Raw genomic sequence first — 14,558 nt, forward strand, 5'->3', positions numbered from 1 at the left:
TATAATATAATATAATATATAATATAATATAATATAATATAATATAATATAATATAATATAATATAATATAATATATACTAATAATAAATCTGTAACCGAAATTTTTCTGGTAATTTTCGCTTTTCCAAAAATAATTGGTGTTAACATGTATAATTATTCATCCTGAGACCGAAAATCGCTTTTTCTTTTTTTAATATTTGTTTGTATGTCTGTCTGTCTGGATGTTTGTTACCCTTTCACGCGATAATGGCTGAACGGATTTCGATGAAAACTGGAATATAAATTAAGTTCGTTGTAAGTTAGATTTTAGGCTATATGGCATTCAAAATACTTTATTTAAAAGGGGGTTATAAGGGGGCCTAAATTAAATAAACCGAAATATCTCGCTTATTATTCATTTTTGTGAAAAATGTTACATAACAAAAGTATCTTTAAAAATGATTTCCGATACGTTTAATTCCAAGCAAAATTTTAATGGGACCAAATTGCACCAAAAACGGATGTTCTCTGAACCAAATGATCATATTTTAATTATTTGCATGTAATAACAATATTAAGAAACATGTTAAAGGAATTATCATTGCACTAAATGAGTGGTCTCTGGACAAAAATGATCGCATTTTAATTATTTAAATACAATTTAAATTAAGTGACATATTAAACGATTTATCCTTCTATCAAACACGAATGTTCCCTGGACCAGATGTCCTATTTTAATTATGTAATTACTTTATATTTATTTCTAACAAGTGCAGCGGAGCGCACGGGTACAGCTAGTTAAATAATAAAAGAATACTGGAAAATTTTTATTTTTCCTAACTGTATTGGAGCGTATTATCGGGAAACATTTTAAACTACAGTGTTTTAATAAAAATGTTTTTTGTGTTAGACCACTGGTATAACTATAAACAATATTTCTCTATAGTGTTGCAGTCGTTTTCGTTGCTGTTTGTAAATTAATAATTGCAAGAGATGTAAATTCGAAAGGACGGTAAAGTGATGGTAAAACTTTTACGACTGTCACATAATTTCAACTGTTAGGAACAGAATACTTTCATGACCCTCCAACTACAGAACTATTCAACACATATATAAAACTGCTATTTCTATTGATGAGTGATGAAGCTTCTTCAATGTTTTAATGAGAGGTATCCCAATAGGAATTTGAATTACACAGGATGAATCAGGAGGAGTTACCGCCACTTACGCAGCTTATTTCTGAATACATTTTGAGCAAAAAATGTCATACAAGCATGGGTCTCATTCTCAATTTTTCAGAGTTACACTAATTTGAAGTTGTTCATAAAATACCTTTTATCTTTAGTTTTAAGGATAAAAATATTACAAATAGAGAATGAAATATTCAGAAGTGTCATTTATTTCACTGGCTAGTATTCTGAAACTAAAAATTTGTTGTGAATTCCTTAGTTGCTTCGTAAAGATTTTTTTTATTTTCATTTTAAATACAAAACTGCATTATTTTTATGTATGTATTTATCACAATTGTTACAAATCAAGTCATTCTGTAAACTTTAAGACTCTACATTAGGATTCAAAATTGAATTGTAAAGAATTAAGTTGCTAGACGTGGTGTGATTTGTAACAATTGCTGTGATAAGTGCGTAAGAATTACATCATCATCATCATCTTCCTAACAAGTATTAGGCCAAGTGGCCTGTTACGGTCTCAAACTAGAATTTTCAGTCCATCTCTTCTTTGGACGGCCTAGAGAATTACGTAGGCCTAATTTTGCAATTCAAAACTGAAAAAATCTATACGAAGCAATTAACCCTTAAATTGGCAAAACTTCATTTCTCATACTAGTTTATTAAACCTTGTCGGACTGTAAAGAAAACAACTATCGCAATGTACATATTTTATATGTTGGACTATATTATAGTATTGTGAAATTTTAATTTTCCTACCAATTTTTTTTGTACTGTTCTATTAAAATTATAGCATATAGCCTATCAACCTGTTGTATCCTATAGGATAATTTGTCAATTTAAGGGTTCAGGAATTCACAACAAATTTTTAACTTTCGAATACTATCCAATGAAAGAAATGACACTTCTGAATAGTTCATTCTCTCTGTGTAATATTCTTTTATCCTTCAAACCAAAGAAAAAAAGTATTCCACAAACAACTTCAAATTAGTATATGTCTGAAAAAATTGAGAACAGGGCCGTTGTTTATATGGCATTTTTTTTTCTCGAAGTGTCTTCCGAAATACTAGCCTCCGTAAGGGGCGGTAATTCCTCTGAATCATCCTGTATACAAATTGTCTATTTTCAAGAGGTAGAGGATCAGTAGAATGCGCTTTGGAAATGTGAGCTAAGTAGAAGATCCTACGGAAACCCATTGAAACCAATGTTGACTTAGCGATATTCGTTGCTAACGCTTTTTATGTTTTACACAATTAGTAGTGGATCCTACTGAAATCCATTCAAACCATTTTTTTTTACCTAACGATAATCATTTCTAGCACTTTTTGTGTTGTACACAATTATATTCTGAATAAATCAGGGTTAAATGAGGTAAATCTTCAGTTTAATATCCTTGCAAGAGCGAGAAATAATAATTTTCGAGATTCATAAAACACATTTCAAATAATGCTCAGAATATGAGAAAAATGTTTACACTATTTCACTGGAATTGGAAGTGTCACTTGAAAAATGATTGAGTTCTCCACGAATAACATGAATGAGCGAAGAGTGTATATAGCAAAGACTGTAAATATAAACGACAGAAAATATAAAATTCAATAGAATTAACTTTAAGAAATTCCTCTAAAATACAATTAATGCTTCGTAAGTAATAGTACATTTACTTGTCTTTCAATGTAAAAAGGCAATCAATTACTTACATCAACAATGTTATTGTGATAAACACTAAAGTAAAATAATATTAACTCTAGATTCATACTGATAATTTTCTTTCTGTACTTCCGTATTATACAACGTTAAATTTCTCAATTTTGGGTGTACTTTTCTCAGAAGTTATAAAAGATACAAATATAGAAAAAATAAGACATATGTAACATACTTTTATGTATGCAACCAGTTAAATAAATTTGAAATTCCACTGATAACATGTTTTGCATTAAGAATGACTGCAAGTTATTTTTTATTTTTGCTGAAGATAGAAATAAACTTAATTTCTTTTAACCTACTGTGTAAAATGCCATCACATTCAAATTGCATATTAATTTCAGCCTTCTCGGTACAATACTTTCTGAGAAAAGTGTACCAATGTCACAAATATAAGAAAGTGCAGAAAATGGTGTCAAAGTTTCCGTATTTTGCAATGTTATATTCCTAATATTGAGTGCACTTTTTTCAGAAGTGATAAAAAATACAAATGTAGAAAAAAATAGGGCATATGTAAATGCATTTATGTATACAACCGGTTAAATAAATTTAAAATTCCACTGAGCGGTTTGCAAGAAAAAATTTTTCTTTTATAACTTTTTTGCATTGTGAATTACTACAATATTTAAGCTGAAGATATGGATAAAAGCTGATAATTAGAAGAAATAAAATCATATTATCATTTTACACATATTTGGCCTGAACTACCGAAAAACGATAAAAATCAAAATTTAATTTTTTGTCTAAATTCGGTGTACAGACTCCCATTAATATTAAAATAATGTCTATGCCATAAAATTATATCGCTTTTTACAGCTTCAATTTTGGGATTCAGAATGAATTTCTGATAAAAATATAGCACTTATTAATTGAGGCGTGTAGTTGCAAAATTAGATACATCACTTTTTTTTCGAGTCCGCCGAGTTAGCACTGTGGTAGCGTGTCTGCCTCTAGACTAGCCGGCCCGGGTCAGAAATTTTAATATAAAATTTCTACCTCGGGACTACGAGAAATGGCGGTGCACAACTTCTAATCACTAGATCGTGCACCAATATGCCTGGGTTAAATCCCAAATCTCTCTGCAGTGCATATGAAGAGAAGGCATATGCCACTGTTGATAGTGATTCGTCCGTCGGATGGGGACGTTAAGCCTGGCGGCCCCCTTGGTGCTATTCGACAGGAGTAGGCTACGTGCCGGTACGGGGTTTCCCCTTCTCCCTTCCTCATCTTCATCATCATCACTCATTCCCGACACTAGACTTACACGAACACTTACACATACACTCACCCTAGTACACGACATAACTCTTCACACAGATACACATCATGTGCAGCGTGACCCGCCGAAGTGGTGTACAAATAGGAAATGGGTGACAGTTCTGTTATCTATCCGCAGCATGCGGAACCCCAGTCACGCAAGTGAAGTGGGTGGGCATTGGATACACACATACACACTTTTTTTTTTTTTCGAAAATGAGTTAATGTTATATTTCATATATTCATATGATTCTACAACTGCTGTAGCACTGTTACGCTCCAAAGCCAGATACATCACATGGATTTGTATGATGAAAGAATAGTATTGATTGCAAATCCTTGGTTCCTTGAAAACGTTTTTCCTTCAAACTGAAAAATTATGTTTTAATTATGTAGCTGATTTTGCAACTAAACGCCTCAATTAGCATAGGCTATTGCTGTCCATATTTATCTTTAAAACAAATTTTCTACCAGGTATGCTATATGCTTAACATTCTAATATTGCATTTGCACTTACAGCGTCTGTGATGCGATGTTAAGTGGTGAATAAAAAAAGTAGAGCTCGCACATTCAAGCGTAGGCTACAAATTTCCTCCAAGCCCACCATGTTCTGTGTATTTTTATATCTGAAAATATATAAGGGGTTGAGAATGCAAGAGGTGTAAGTAAGAATTTTGCTGATTAGTGCTTAGTTACATAAAGTAACTAAGAATTATCGTCCCTGTTTAGGAATGAAGTGGTATAAGTAGAAGTTATCAAAATAGCCTACAGTTGACAGTACTCTTTGGACACTCTAACAAAACAAAAGAATTATTACAAATTAAGTGATGCAAGTCAGACTTACACCATTTCAATATTACAACAGTTTTAGAAATAGGTTGTGTTCTTTAAGGTTATGTTTCTGCAGTCGAGTGTTCCGCTAAAATAGTTTAAATCATTATGGCTCTGAAAGTGAAATGCAGTAGGGTCTATCTGTCTGACTGTGGTGATAAGAATTATGAACCTGAAAATAATGAAGGAAAAGAAATTAATGTTTGAATTTTTTTTTAATATGGGAAACTATACAATGAAAAATGCTTTTTGTTTGATCTAATTCACCAAATCAAAGTACAACAAAGAAGGCCCAAACCATACAAGATCTGGTAAAACGTTTACTCATTTATATTATTTGCAGGAAGCCAATGAAACTATTCGTGTTAGCAAAGAAATTTTCCTTGCGAACATTTTGTGTGTCTGATGGTAGAGTCCGCAAAGCATTAAGAAAGTAGAGGAAGATAAATCACCCGGGGAAGATTTACGAGAAAAGCAACAAAACCTGATAATTATGAAGGAAAAGAAATTAATGTTTGAATTTTTTTGGAATATGAAGAACTATACAATGAATGATGCTTTTTGTGTGATCTAATTCACCAAATCAAGATACAACAAAGTAGGCCCAAACCAGACAAGATCTGGTAAAACTTTTACTCATTTATTTCATTATTTTGCAGAAAGCCAATGAAACTATTCGTGTTTTTGAACAAATTTTTCTTGCGAACATCTTGTGTGTCTAATGGCACAGTCTGCAAAGCATTAAGAAAGTAGAGGAAGATAAATCACCCGGGGAATCGAACACGGGCCGCTTAGTTGGGAAACACGTAGGCCTATGTTATGACACCATTATTTTTGAAGTACATAAAACCATTTGTATTTTGATTTGTAACTGTCACTAATTTTATCTCAAATCTGTTGATCTGATACGGGAATTAGGCTTGACAGGGTTGCATCCAAGCCTTGTCCCTCGTGTTGTTGACATCGTACATCACGAACACATGAACATCGTCAGACTGCATAAAGTAATTACGCGCTGTTTTAATTTTGAAAATCATCACACCTTTTGACGACATAAATTTACATACAGCGGAGTGGTGGCACTAAGTCGTAGAAGATAATGCTGGGCTCTTCACGTGCTGAGCGGCGAGAGGTTGTTTTGTAAATTGCATTATTAAAAAGAGATGAAAGATAAGCATCCAGAAGAGGAGGGAAATATTAGAGCTACAAAAGTACTATAAAGGAAGCAAAAATAAGTAACTATAACAACAGCAACAGAGGTGGGAGGGAAATTGTTGAATTTCCTGGCTCAGTTATGAAGGAAATGTGTTCCGAGTTACTACTTTTTCCTTCACTTTTCAGGTACAACCACCTCAGTAACAAAATATAACACTGGCATAAGATAATATGGAACCGACTAATATGCCCTGCAATTATTAGGGCCTACAATGAAAATAAGAAAACAGCAACTAAGTTATCAAATGAATATTTCGAAAAACTATTTATTATTCTTATTCTAACATATTCTCTACATGCCGGGTAATCTTTTGGCGAATCCTCGGACCTCACCTCATCTCACTACATCTCGTCAAGATATTGCAAAAAATTGCAGAAAATTGTAGAAAATTACTAAATTGTAAAACTGTAAAAATTGTAAAATATTGTAAAAATTTGTAAAAATTGTAATTGTAATATTGAAAAATTTTACTTGTTCCACAACTTAAAGCTTCATTGCTCATGTAAGATCTATGGGATATAATAAATGAATGAATGAATGATATTTCCATTGCTTCTTGTATTTCTCAATCTTGCCATTAAAGAAACTGACATTCAATATGAACCTACAACCTTATTTTTTATGATGTTACGTGTTCACTCATTATCATGGTTGTCAGTTAAAGCAGTCCAGTAATCTGAAATCAAGATTTTCAAGCTTTAGATTTTATAAGGAAAAGTCTGAAGTTCGGCTTTCATTAGATGACAAAATATTACTGACTCCCTTTCTATAAAATAAGCAATTACGCATAATTTAAAACGATTAAATGCTATCTAGAACTATCACTATTCTCTTTTCAACTCTAGGAAACGGCAGACATTACGAAGACTTGCGAAGATCTCTGGTGAAAAAGAGTGAAAATTAATATACCAATTGAAAATTTGACTTTTCATGGTAAAAAAAAAACTAATACAACCTTTAAGGAACTTTAGAAATATTTCAAATGATCCTATAAGCTATTTTGTTTTTGTCACAATCAAAGTTCTTACTCATATACAGAACGTCCGGAACGGATTTCTTGAGCTACCGTATCTATTAGTCTCTATTGAGGGAAGGGGCATGGGCTGGAGACTGCCCTCGCACGTAGGCCGCTTGGGTGGGTTCATAGTAAAAAGGTAAAGATAAAGGTATCCCCTTTACATGCCATGATGGCACTTGGAGAGCATGGAAGTACAGATCCAGAAACAAAATTTGGGCCACCTGAATTTTCTAAGTTCCAGTTATAACATACTGTGCAGTAAGCATTGAGCATGCGGAGTATGTTATAACTGGAACTTGAGAAATTGAAGTGGCCCATATTTTGTTTCTGGGTCTGTACTATCCAGAGTGGAATGATGTGCTTGTCTTTAGAACCTCCGTGCTTCTGATTCTCTTGTGAGTCGCCACTTACTCTCCTACAGCCCTTCAGACTGCATGATCTGTTTTACTTTTTCACGTAGGCACACCCGCGGTCTCTCAACCCCGGTCCCATGAGCCCAGAGAGAACCCAGAGCCCATGGTACATAGCATTACCACCAGTAACTAATAACCACATACCCCGGGGTCCAAGTTCGGTAGCGACCCGCAGTCGATTCTACCTCGGTCAAAAACCCGAAATATGGCAAAGAAACGAAGATGATCATGAAAGAGGGGATGTGTAATCATGATGCAGACATTAGTCCAAGGTCCAACGCCAAAAGTTACCCAGCAAATTTGCTTCAATTGGTTGAGGGAAAACCTCGGTAAACCAGGATTTGATCTCGGGCCCGCTGATTTCACGGTCAGACAGAGGCGGACGTGCTTGAGCTATGTTCAGAGGAGCAAAATAGTTTTGCCACATTGTGCGGTTAAAAATTATTTTGGTCACTAACATTTTCGTCTTCATTTTCACCAGGTTTCACGCCATGTGGTCTGCGTGCTCGAATGTTAGGACATTCCATATATAGTAGTAAATGAAGGATTGCCAAGACTTTATAAAATTTAATGTCTATTTGAAGAGTCCACTGCAAAATGATGGCTGTCACTTTCTTGTCGAAAATGAACCAAGACTGTCAATGCATAGCTTAAGACATGTAGAAAGTACATAGAGAATTATATGGCATTAACACTGATAGTCATTGTTCAGTAATGATCGGAAAATCACAGTTAAGCTTTGAGCGCTAAGTATTTCAAACTTTCAATTGCTTCTCCTGAAAAATGTATTCCAAATGACATCCATTATTCTTACAGTGGACTCTTCATTTCTTTTAAAATTGCTCTCGCTTACATCTTAAAAATTATTTCACATACTCCCTAACATTTTTCTAAACTTCTGCAACCAAACCATGGATAACAGTAACCAGTTACCTATAAGGCAAGTAGGCTTATTTGCTATCCCTGTATTTACTTCATATTATACTGAACACCTCTTTTCTTATAAAATGCTAACTTTTAAATGTTTCATCGTTGTCATATTACAATATAACTCTGATTTCTAACAATGTCAGTTGTTTTCAGTTAAACGATAAAATATTTCGAATTATAATGATATGAGTTTTATATGAAGAAGAAGCTGTTTAGCAAAAATATCTCTTTTAATTAACAATCAGCTGCCAAACGGTATAGAGATAGACAAAATTCTTGATCTAATCGATGATAATGCATTCGAGTTGTGTAAAGCGCTCTAAAATCTGAAAAACGTTCTGAATAGTAAGTTATTATAATTAAACGTAAATTTAAGCGGTAACTGGAATAAATTCCAGTTTTCGATTGTCTGAAAACATATTAGACAGCGTCGGAGAGTTGATTATTTGGAATACCATTACTGCGCAGTCAGTACAACATCGTTAAATAAGTCTATTAAAATGATAATTGAAAATATTAGCGTAATAGGCCTATGAAAGTTACTTCTGGCAAACAATAGGATATTCTTACATGAACCGGATGTGAGTAAGAATCTCGTTAATCCACTGTGAACTCAATCATTATCTTCATTTATTGTAGTCCGTAGCTATTGTACTAGGAACGTTCTAAAATGTATTATTGAATATCCAGTCTTATTCGAATCCTATTTTACATACTAGGATCTACGTTATGTAAGTTACACGAAGTGTACATCCAATGTCAGGTTTGAAGACTCAAGGAAAAGGGGTTAATAGAGTATTGAAAACTGTACGACTACACATGAATTGTTTATTGTAAAAGTACCACAACCGACATTTTTTACAAAATGCGTTTTTTGTGGATTTTCATTGCCAGCATGAATGCGCATCTTATGATATAAAAACCTTATATCTAGCATGACTGTAACATGTAAAACATTGGACAAGAAATGTGTATTTTTTTAAAACTCCACAATTAACATCACATATGGTGTTCTTCAAATAAACTAGTCTGCCACACTAGCTGACAGCAGCACCCAACAGCTGATTTCAGTCACAGCCAGATCAGTGTTTTGTACTGTCTATTGCTGATTGTTACCCTTACTATTATTATCTGTTTTGAGTATTTTGTTACAAGGTGGTTGGTTCAAGTGATAAAAATGTTGCTAATGAAGATTACTGAGAACTCGTCTAAGTTCAAGATAAAACAAGTCACAGCTAATGATATGGTTAACTTCAAAGCTTAGTGGCGAAAATTTTATAAGCTATCTAGCATGTCTGATTCATCTTATGGTCGTAGTGTACCAAATTTCGAAGGTGAATGACTTTTTTCACTGCAATGAACAAAAAGGTAAAATTCTTTGTAAAGAGTTCATTGACAGCATTGTACCGGCAGAAGTATTCACCATTCGAATTCCTGAGAAAAGTGTTTGTGCTGAAAATTTACCGATTAAACTGCCAGCAGACCTAGCTTATAACGGCTCGAGGCAATGTTTAAATGGAGAATCTTAAGAAGATTTTGCAGTACGTACCGGATGAAGTAAAAGGATTCTACACAGAACTGTGCCTACCAACAACAAAGATAGTAATGACAGTGGAAGCGAAAACTAGAAAAATAATAAGTCCTAATAAGAAAAATGTATGTTGCAACAGAAAAAAATCTTTAATTCTTTGTGATTTCAGTTTGTTTGTTGGAAAAACCCCATAACATCCTAAATAATTTAATTTTGGGGGGAATTTTTTATAGGTTATAAAACACAACTAATATTGAATAAATCTCATATTTAGCAAATAATAACACTTGTTAAATACATTTTGACAATAAAAATGAAAGTAATGAAACTGAACAATTTTTATTGGTTTCCCAAAAGTTTTGTTTTTGTCACTTGTGGGATTTTAGAAATAAACGATTCATATACAGTTTAAAATTCAAGTTATTTGCACATACCATACATTACACATCGCTCCGACGATGGTGTAAATAACGACTAATACTTTGGTAATATTCCGACATGACTTTTAATCCGCATTTCTTTTTCATTGCACGGAAGCCGCATCTGGGATCTCATTCCATAGCATAAGAAAGAAGTTAAAATATTCTATTAACTTTACTTAAATTAATACACTTAAACCAAACACAAAAATAAATAAATTTCTTTGTTATCAATGTCATCATCTATGAGAACCCCGAAGTATTGATAATTCCACATCAAATGAATTTCATGTGGCCACCTTATGTCAGTTCGAAAAAGCCCAAAACATGAATTTCAAGGATGAGATCGTAACACTTATACGAAATAGACCTACCCTTCAATACAGGCCCCATACAAGTTAAGGCTTCTTTCATAATACATATGATTACATTTCATATTTAGTAATTTATATAAAGTTAATTTTATCAAGATATTGAATGTATTATTACTTCTTAAATTACTGAATACATAGCACACAGTGCTGTATTATGTCCGAAATCTTAAGTGAGTGAGATCAGTCTTTTTCTTCGAGAAACCTGGCAAGGAAAATCACGTGGAGAATTTTTTCCACTCTGATTGATTAAAAACATAGAACCCGTATTTTACCTACAGACTAGAAGGCGTGAGAAATTAGGTACTTCTTTAATTTGTCCATAAATAATCTCACGTTTTGAGTTTCATTTTTTATATCAATAGAGAGGCTATTAAAAATGTTTACTGCCGTATAACGCACTCCTTCTTGATAGCACGATAGACTTGCCGATGAAGTATGAAAGTCATTTATGGCACGTATTTCTGTTATGAACTGTTGAATTAGTTACAAAGTTCTCACGATTACATACGAGGAAGATTATTGGTGAAAACGTATACAGACAAGCCATGGTTATTATTTGTAGTTTTTTTAAATAATCCTTCACGATCCACTAGATTTGACACCTATTATTATTCTAATTACTCTTTTTTGTAGTAGGAATATACTGTTACTATCTGTGGAATTTCCCCAGAATATATATATACAGGGAACGGATTTATATGGACTAAAAATATATGAAATATGTAAATATATATGTAGTTATTTTTACCAAAATATGGAATTATATATGGATTTTTACCAAAATATGGAATTAAATATGGACTTAAAATTATAAAAAAATGACTATGTACGTTAAATATTGGTACATTTTAATCAAACTAAACAAAAAATATAATGGACGTACCTTATCTTCCAATGTAGTTTCAACAAAACACAATTTTTATTGTCTGTTACCATAACAATAGGTTACAAACATTTCTTTCAAGTGCTGAAAAGTGAATCTTCTTCTATTGTCTCTGAGGATAGATTTATACTGACTAAAAGAGCGTTCGACGTCACAAGAAGTAACTGGTACATAATTCAATTTCACAATGTCTGCTGGGGATAAGTCCAAGTTAATCTTCACTGTTGATTCACCACTCATCACAGCAACAACCTTTTGTAGTTCTTCATAACCAGGGTTTTTTGAAAGTACAGTGTCCACCTTAGCTCTTACTGCATCTGCAACTTTACCTCTACCACGATTCAGTTGTTCCACAGTACTATTTATAATTTCAAAACTTTCAGATAGTGAAAGGTGCCTATTTTGGAGACTTTTGAGCGTTTTTATGATGCATGAAAATGTATGCTGAATGTGAGCTAAGTCATTCTTCACACTTATGTCACAGGTAACTGTTTTCGCAGTATCAATTGAGACTGCATCTTCAGAGTCCAATGCAAGGAGAACATTGTTAATAGAGTCTATATGTTCGGCATAATATTCAACTGCTTCTAGCCATGTACCCCATCTAGTTAAAATTGGCTTTGGTGGCAATGGAATTTCAGGGTACATTTCTTTCAACACGTTAACTCTACTGGGAGCTTTGAGAAATACTTTTTTCACTGATGAAATCAACAAATCTACTTTAGGGAAATTGTCTCTGACCACTTCTGCCACACGATGAAATGCATGCGCCACACAAGTAAAATGAGTCAATTTAGGATATACAACAGATAATGCTTGTCCAGCTTTGACCATATAAGGGGCAGCATCGCTAATAAAGAATAACACATTATCGTACATAATACCCTTTGGCCACAGGATACCCATAGCTTCGTTGAACAGTTTAACTATAGTTTTGTTATTGCACTTTTCTAGAACATCACAATGTAAAAGAATTCGTTCAGAATATTGTTCACTTAACAAACCGATAACTACATTACCAACAAGTCTACCTTCTTTGTCGGGAGTCTCATCAATGGAAACCCAAATTGAACTATCTTTAATTTCATCTCTTATCTTCTGTATTGTCTCATCGTAGATGGATGGAGCATACGTCTTCCTAAGTGTTGACTCATCCGGGATTGTATGTCGAGTATATTTTTCAAGGAATTCCCTGAAGACCTTATTCTTTAGTTTGTAGAGAGGAATATCAGCAGAGATGAGAGAACGGCACAGGTCGATGTTAAACTCAGATCTTACATTCGATGTTGTTGGTTGTGTTAAAAACAATTGTCTCTGCTTGGAATTTAGTTGTTTGTTGGCCTGATGTTTACTAGTTGTAATGTGTTGTTGCACCAGGAACTTTTGTGTAGATGATACTGCACACTGACACAAATTACAAAATAATATTTTATTGTCAGTTGATAAACCATCTTCTTTAAATTCTGAAATGTAACTTGTTAGTTTTGATTTTAAATTGACTGAATGACGTACTTTTGGCATATTTACCGTCTTTATAGTATGATTTACAAAACTGAACCTATGTGTACTCTGACTGGCATTTAACTGTTGAGCTGCACAACTGAAGTCTGTTAAAAATTTTAAATTAAATTAATACAGTTTTGTAACTTACTTTCCCATTGTTGATAGGACTGCTAATTTTCAAATAACTCTGATGTTAAAGGGATTACTGAACATGTGTTTAAATCTCTATTGTTGAAATGTATTTTTAAAAGTTAATGGAATTTTGTTTTGTTTTATTGTTAAACCTAATATAATATGGACTGTTTTATATGAAATATGGAAAATATATGGAAATTAACGAAAATATGTACTAAACTCTAAAATATGGAAAAATATGGAAAATAAAAGTAGGATTTTTCAACCCTACACATTGTGAAACATAAAGATAATGCAAAATATAAATTATATTAGCTTTATAAGTAAATATGTATTTACATATAAATCCTTTCCCTGTATATATATATATATATATATATATATATTTTTTTTTAATTATTGATATTTACTAGGCTATCTCTTGCATATATCTAATAGCAAAACTTGCTGAATTTAGTTTGGGAGTAATTTTTAAATTGATTTTTTCCAATTGAACACATTATCGAATTTGTGAGCCCATACTATATTAATTATATATTGGCAGAATTCAAGTTCAAAATACGATTTGGAGCATAGATTATTATAAACTCATTATTATTATTATTATTATCATTATTATTATTATTATTATTATTATTATTATTATTATTATTATTATTATTATTATTATTATTATATCTCGGGCTCATAGTTTCACCAACTCATCGGCTCGTTTCTTTTCTTAAATTCCCATCTGGCTTAGAGCTCAATAAAATATATTTTTGTACAACTTTCATATGATCTTATTATCTCCATAGCTATATTTATTTATTTATTTATTTATTTATTTATTTATTTTACTTTGCTAATAATTGTAACATAAAATATAATATATACAGAAAATCTTTAGCTCGCCCCTGAAAGAGTAGAACTCGTGCTCAGGGCGGATTCCTGAATTGAAATTACAATTTGTCTTATGTCTACTATGCAGTTATAATATATAAATTTAAATTTACAATTTTTTAATTTTTATAAAATGCATACATAACTTTTTAAATTTAATACGAGTACTAGAACTATTAGGATTGACAAAATTAGGATATTTAAATATAAATTTGTTATATATTCTTGAGCCTAATTTACTACTATGATTAAATACTGTAACAGTGTTGCATTTTGGTTCAAACAATCTTAAAGA

This window comes from Periplaneta americana, chromosome 2, assembly GCF_040183065.1.
Source record: "Periplaneta americana isolate PAMFEO1 chromosome 2, P.americana_PAMFEO1_priV1, whole genome shotgun sequence".
NCBI classification, from domain to species: Eukaryota; Metazoa; Arthropoda; class Insecta; order Blattodea; family Blattidae; genus Periplaneta; species Periplaneta americana.